Source organism: Vipera ursinii (genome assembly GCF_947247035.1).
Source record: "Vipera ursinii genome assembly, chromosome: 1".
In the NCBI taxonomy this organism is placed as follows: domain Eukaryota; kingdom Metazoa; phylum Chordata; class Lepidosauria; order Squamata; family Viperidae; genus Vipera; species Vipera ursinii.
In genome coordinates, this window is record NC_139512.1 from 36,004,086 (window position 1) to 36,011,471 (window position 7,386).

A 7,386-nucleotide genomic window follows, 5' to 3' on the forward strand; every position below is an offset into this window, starting at 1 on the left:
CTTTGTTGTTCTTTTTTTTGCCATAATTATGTACAGGCATAAACAGCACTGCTCTTAATTAGTAAGTTATCCCATGTGTTCTGTACTTGACAAAAAAACAGAAATTAGTTGTACATAATATTTGCACTGCATAGGTTAGCAAGGTAATTTATTCCCTGGAGAAGATTGTTCCTCCACAAAATACCTGGTTTCATGGAGCATGCTGATAGGAAGAAAACTGACTTTAAAAAGAATTCAACTCTGTGGAACATTTTTATATCGAGGAAAATTTCCTTTTTCATTTCTAACTTATATTCTTTGTTACAGTGAACATATATACGTGTGTGTGTGTGTGTGTGTACATATGTGTGTATACATATACACACATACATACATATACATACATGTGTGTATACACACATACACAAACATTTCATTAAACTAATTATGGTACTATCTAAAGTCATGAAATGTTGATGGGTTTTACAGTCATAAGCATATGATTGTTTTGAAAGACAGAACAGTTTAATTATTCTTTGAAAGATAGCTAGCTGGGAAATAGTCAAAGTATACTGAAATTTTTGCTGACTTTTGCCAAATCATGGTACATAGTATTTCTAACATAAAAGCAATTATTTCCTAAGAGCAATACGAAATTTACCAGAGTCGAAACTACTCTGTCTTTGTTTCCAAGCATCCTGAAGTTACATCAAGCTATTCCGTGATATCAGTGAAGTTTAGATCGCAAAGGATGTCTTTGTTTCTGTTTTGTATCAAATGACTATATTTAGGTTTAGGTTTAGGTTTTATTTAATTTGTATACCGCCCTTCTCCCTAGGGACTCAGGGCAGTTCACAGGGCATATATAAATAACAATACAAAAGTTAAAAAAGATTAAACCAATGCCCAGTTAAAAAACAATAGTACAATACTAAGAACAACAATTTAAAAACCCATATTCCCCCATCAGGCCAGACCAGCTAATTCAAATAAATGGGTCTTCAGGCCGCAACGGAAGGTTCGGAGGTCTGATGACATCCGGAGCTCCACCGGCAGTTGATTCCATAATGCCGGAGCGCCCACAGAGAAGGCCCTCCCCCTGGGGGCCACCAGTCGGCATTCCCTGACCGGAGGCACCCTGAGGAGGCCCTCTCTGAGGGAACGCACAGGGCAGAGGGGAGTTGACGCCGGCAGCAGGTGTAATTGTTCAACAAAAAATAATCTTGAGAATGTAGCTTGTCATTCAGTATCTCCTGTGTATAGATTCTTGGCTTTGGATGCTAACGGCAGTAATGATTCCATTGTTTTTCTTTTAATTAAAATAATAGGATCATGAGGTTTAAAGGAATCTAGTCCAACCCCTGGCCCAGTGTAGGAATCCGCATACCATCTTAGAGAAAACTATCCAATCTTTTCTTTAAAACTTCCAGCGATGGAGTACCTTCATCAGACTTCAGGAGGCAGGCTATTTCACTTCTTACCAACTGTTACAGTCAAGAAATTCCTCCTTATTTCCAGTTTGGATCTCTCTTGGTAAAACAACTCATTCAGGTTTTTTCCTTATCCTCTGATTATATGGGAAATAAGTTCACACACTTTGCCCCATTACATTCTTTCATGTATTAGTAGACTGCAGTCATGTCTTCCCTTAGCCCTCTTTTTCTTATGCTAAACAGACCAAATTGTTTTCACCCACAGGTGTCAAACTCCTTGTGTCATGTGATGTGTTGCAACGTATAATTTTTTTTTTTTTTGCATTGCCAGACCTGGGGTGGGCGGACCTCTGTATGATGCAACCGGTCCGCGGGCCAGCAGTTTGACACCCCTGTTTTAACCGCTCTTTGTAGGTTTTAGCTTCCATGCTCTTTATTGTCTGTTGTTCTTTATCCTCTCCAGTTCCTCAGCATTCCTTTTGATTTATGGCAATCAGGACTGCAGTATTCCAGAGGCAGTCTAACCAGTGCAGCATACAGTAGTACTATTACTTCTCATGATCCTGACATTATGTCTATTGACACAGCCAAAAAGTGCATTGGCCCTTTAGGCAGCTGTGCCATATTGCTTAACCTGTAGCTTATCAAGATATCCAGATCCTTCTTACTGCTAAGCTAAGTGCAGAACCTTAACATTTGTCATCACTGAACATTTTTTGGATGGGGTTCAATGTTCAAGTTTTTCAAAGATCTTTTGCCTATCTTTTGTAGTGTTAACAATCTCTCCCTTTGTTTCATTGACAAATTTCATGAGTATTCTTTCTATTCCCTCATCTAAATAATTTACAAAGATGACAAAGAGTACTGGACTCAGAACAGAATCCTGAGATATTCACGGCATACCTCTCTTCATGAGAACATAGACCCATTAAGGACCACATGTTGGCTACAGTCATTTGGCCATCTGCAAATGCATTTAGTAGTGAGACCATCCATCTCACATTATCCCAGTTTATCAAGAAGAAGGTAATCTGGGAAATATGAAGAATCAGATGGGATTTCTCTGCTGATCCAAAAAACATTTAGATCAATGTTCTAATATTGATGAATCAGGGAACAACAGTCCTGATTTGAACTTGAAAGAAGTCAATAGAATTGTTCTATACTCCTGTTGCCTGTGTCTTGAGATATTTTTTTTAAAGTAGCAAATCCTGTGAAATAACTAGTGTATATATCCGTGCAAAGCAATGTACAGGAAGTGAGATTGTATAAGACTGTAAAGTTTACACCTCAGGAAGACTCCCTATTCCATAGATATTTGCTCACATTATTTCTATGCATTATCAGCATTCTAAAGGCTATTTGTGTTCAACAATATTCTGCATATCCGGTCTATTTCTCTTATAATTTTGTGGTAGGATATACTTTATTCAACAAAAGCTGTATGATAACAGAATTTAATTTATTCCAGCTTAGGTTTTTCTACTTCAGTGGAAAAAAATACTTTTCAGGAAAATAGAGCATTTATGCATTAAATCTATACATTAATATGCATTAATTTGGGAAATGATTTTATATTTTTTCCCCACTCCTCAATTACCTGTGAATTGGAATTAGGAGTGATTTTAGATTTGTTGAGAAAAAATAAAGGCCCTTGGAAACTAGAGAATGGGTGGAAATGTAAATGGCTTCTGGGCAAATTAATCTGAAGATTGCTCCCACCCCTTCACCTGACTCTACCTTTTCTTTCTCTCCAGTTGACTCTTGCCTTCTCTCCATCCAGTTTTGTTCTCCCTTCCCCCACCCCTCCCACCCCCCTCAAAAATCAGTTCTCTTCTTTTCCCCATACAATTCTTTTCCCTTCAGTCTTATTTTCGTGCTGGGTTTGGAGGAGGTTTATTATTTTGGCTCTTTTTGCTGGAAAGAGGAGAACAGGTGTTTTATATGTGAAAATAGAAGACGTGGAAGCAATTTTCTATATGAGGTTATTCTGTTAACATAAATTTATCTTATCAACTTTTCTGAACTGTAGTTTTTGACACACACGCTATATATAAGGGTATCAGGTGCACCTATGTATTTGGCAAAAAATAATCTCCAGGACTGCTTTAGCTGAAACTGTCAATCCTAGGCTGACAAGTTGGAAACATGTAGAGCACCTCCTATTTTTCTTTGTGTGGGATTGTCTAGAAGATTATCTAAAGTACAGGTTCCTCCTCCTCTCAGGTAGGTATGGTACACATTAATAACTTGGAAGTTTCCTTAATTACTTATTGTACATCTAAAGTTAAAACAACAGCAGCAGCTTTGGGGCAGGAAAAAGGAAATTGGTATAGTTGAGTTTATTTCTCCACAGAAAACTTGGAGCTTTTGATATAAATCTGGCATTGCATTCCTTAGGGCAGGGGTAGGCAACCTCAGCTCTTTTATGACTCATGGACTTCAACTCCCAGAATTCCTCAATCAGCATAGCTGACTCAGGAATTCTGGGAGTTGAAGTCCATGAGTCATAAAAGAGCCGAGGTTGCCTACCCCTGCCTTAGGGTGTAGATAAGAAGATAATGCAACAGAGAAAAAGACTACAATCTAAGCTAAACTACTACAGTTCCATATGCATACATACACACACAGAGAGAGAATTGAAAAGAATATGTCCACTAAATACATTAGTGCATTTTTATTTTTTTCCCTTTTTCCCAATTGTTAAAAGTCCCATTTAAAAATAATAGAAAATTACCATACTCAATCATTTTGTTGAACAGTTTAGTAATAAAGAGAATTCCTTGGTAGTGTACAATAAAACTGTAGGATCTTGTGGAACAAGATACTTTCATCATGAATACCATTTGTACACAAATGTGTGCATATTTGTTGTCAGTATCTTCATACGTACATACATACACGTGCACAGATGCAAATAAAACAGCTGTAAAGTTCTTTAAATTTGCTAGTGTGTCTTCTTAGTTTTTAGTCAGCTGCTTACACGGCAAGTTGTTGTAAATAGCAAATTGTTATACATAGCAAATATGCATGCTGTTTAACCTGGTGGCCTCAATATACTGTAATGTTGATACGGCTAATGTCAAATTCCTTAAAATGTATAAGAATCACAATACATTTTACAGTTTATAAAACAGCATTTTGAATTCAATATGATAGTTAATGTGTACATGGAATCCAATTAAGGGTTTCAAAGTGATTCTTGTAAAAGATCCTTGTAAACTGAAAAGCATGAAACTTTTTATTCAACATCTTGTGGATTATCATCAAAATCTGCACTGTAAACAGAAAATTAAATAGGTTTTGTTTGGCAGATGGCCTTGTGATTTTCCTATTTCTGAAGACATCTGTGTTTTATTAACAATGAATAGATCAAAATCAATGCAAATTCTTACCATTCAGTATTTGGAGGTACAACAATGTCTATATCACTTGCACATTTTCTGTATCAACTTTAATAAGCAAGTTCCTAGATACAGCAGTTCATGTTCTTATTTGCTGGAATAGAGGGACCCAAAAGGAAAATGTAATAGATGCACACATTAAGTAAGGTTTAAATTGTAGCTGTTAGGAGTGGGTTTGCTATAAATAGGAGAAAATCTGTGTCTTTTAGAAAAATAGCTCAACAAAATGTACACCTTGATGGGGCCATTTTGAGAGTTAGAATAGATTAGAGCTGGAAAGGACCTTGGAGGTCTTCTAGTCCAGCCCCCTGCTCAAGCAGGAGAACCTATACCAGACATGTTAAACACAAGGCCCAGGGGCCGGATCCGGCCCACAAAGTGATTTCATGTGGCCCGTGAAACCATCCTGGAAACAGTGAGGGAACGGCCCCCAGTGCCTTGGCCCTGGCCCAGAGACCCTCAGATCTGTCCCGCTCCTGCCCAGGCCCCCATAGGCACCCTTGATGCCAACGATGTAGAGCTGGCCACGCCCACCCAGTAGGCCATACGCACTCTAGCCACGCCCACCCAGTAGGCCACGCCTACCCTGGCCATACCCACCCGGCCCCCTGAAGGCAACTGCAATGCTGATGCGGCCCTCAATGAAATTGAGTTTGACACCCCTGACCTATACCATTTCAGACAAGTGACTGTCTAGTCTCTTCTTAAAAACCTCCAGTGATAAGAGTAGCTTTGTCTACTGTTAAGAAAAAACAAAAAATGTAAAGTAGAACAGAACTTCTCTTTTCTCTTTCTATAGCACAGGGACCAAAGGTGATTTATAGACATTTCTGGAACTGACAGCTATAGTTGAATCACAATCCTAAAAAGAGTGAGTCAAGCAGAAAACAAAAGGAGCAAGTCATGAGTACCTCTCCAAAGCAGAATAAAAAAGGAGGTTGACAGGGCTACAATGCTTTCTCCTTCAGGAGCAGTAGATGCTAATACTGTAGAGCATTGATAGATACAGAGTGCCCCTGGGTAGCATTTCATCTCCTAGAATAATTCCCCAACCATCTTAAAATCGCCACAGTTGAGAAACACTGCTCTAGGATGGGGCTTTTCAACATGAAAATGTTGAACTTCTTGGAATTACAATATATGAGAGACCAAAGGCAAAAAAAATGTTCACAGCCGATTTTCTGTCGCTAGAACTTTGCCTTTTCATCAGGGGTTGTGGGAATTGTTTTTAACTTAACAGGTCCTATGCTCTGAAAGAGTTGGAAAGACCTTATTGTAGGTACTGTAATTGGAAAAAAGATCATAAATTCAGGCAAATTGTTTTTAAAAAACACAACTTTTTAGAAAAAGGGAAAAAAACATTCTCATTTTAAAATCCTACAATATTAATTTGACATTCTCACAATTGGGTTCTTAATTAGCCCTTTTTGCTAGTTAGATATCTTTCAGATGGAGTGGCAAGGGATATTATTTCAACAGAGTCTTCTTTTGCCAATCAAGTGCTGACATTTTTGTGGGAGCCTTTCTGTACAGAGAGTCACAACCATAGGACCAAACCAATTTTTATCAGAGACCGGAGCCCTATTGGACTATCGTTTGCAGATGAGCCATAAAACCAGAGGATCTTCTTTCTTCCATTTTGCACCTTTGAATCTTATGCTAATCAATTGTAATCAGTAAAAACAATTAAATGCTGTTTTACAACCTGTTACTTTGTTTCACTTCTTTCCTTCTTGAATCTGTAAGCTAACAACAACTGCTAGCATTTCCCAAGCCATGAAGTTTTATGTTTCTATTTTCCATGACCAGATTTTTAGATTTGGCAATTGACTTATATCCTAGGTCTTAGGCCAAAGAAACGGGGTCCCTGAGTTGGGGCGATTCTGAGTATTCAGTTCAAGAGTTCATAATGGGTGAGCAACTGATATACAGAAGTTTCCATTCCTGGGTATTGAATTTATTTATACCCTTCTTGGGTACTTGAATTCCCTCATTTTCTGAGACTAAATATGGCGAGAGAGGGGAAGGGTGAACCATAGTGGTAAAGGTGACTTTATTCATTGATTGAGACACAATCAAGACAAATACAACACATAACACAAAACTTTTTATTTTTTAAAAAATACCCAATTTTTATAGTCCCAAAATGTGTTTAAGAACTAGCGTACTATTTGGATTGAGAAACAATCCTTTGACACGGAGGCTAGTTGTCAGTATTTCATAATGAATAAAGTTGGCAACATAGTTATTGTTTAAATGTGTTCAAACCCTTTCTCCCCACCAATGATTTTTAAGCTTAGATGAGATGTAGACTACAATTGAAATGTTATTTTATTTTAACAGTGTCTTTAATCTTCAAGGAGTCATTTTTAAAAACATGTTTAGCCAAAAGAAAATATAGTCAAGACTGAGTTACAATTCTGACCCTCTTGGATTGATTAAAAGAATGAGCTACAGCGGGCCTTCAGCTCCTAGTCATTTTTGTTTGTTTGCTAAATGTAACACATTCTAACAATGTGAACTTCATTCTAACTTGTTCACAGTTATGGTTCATAAAATAAAAGCATCCT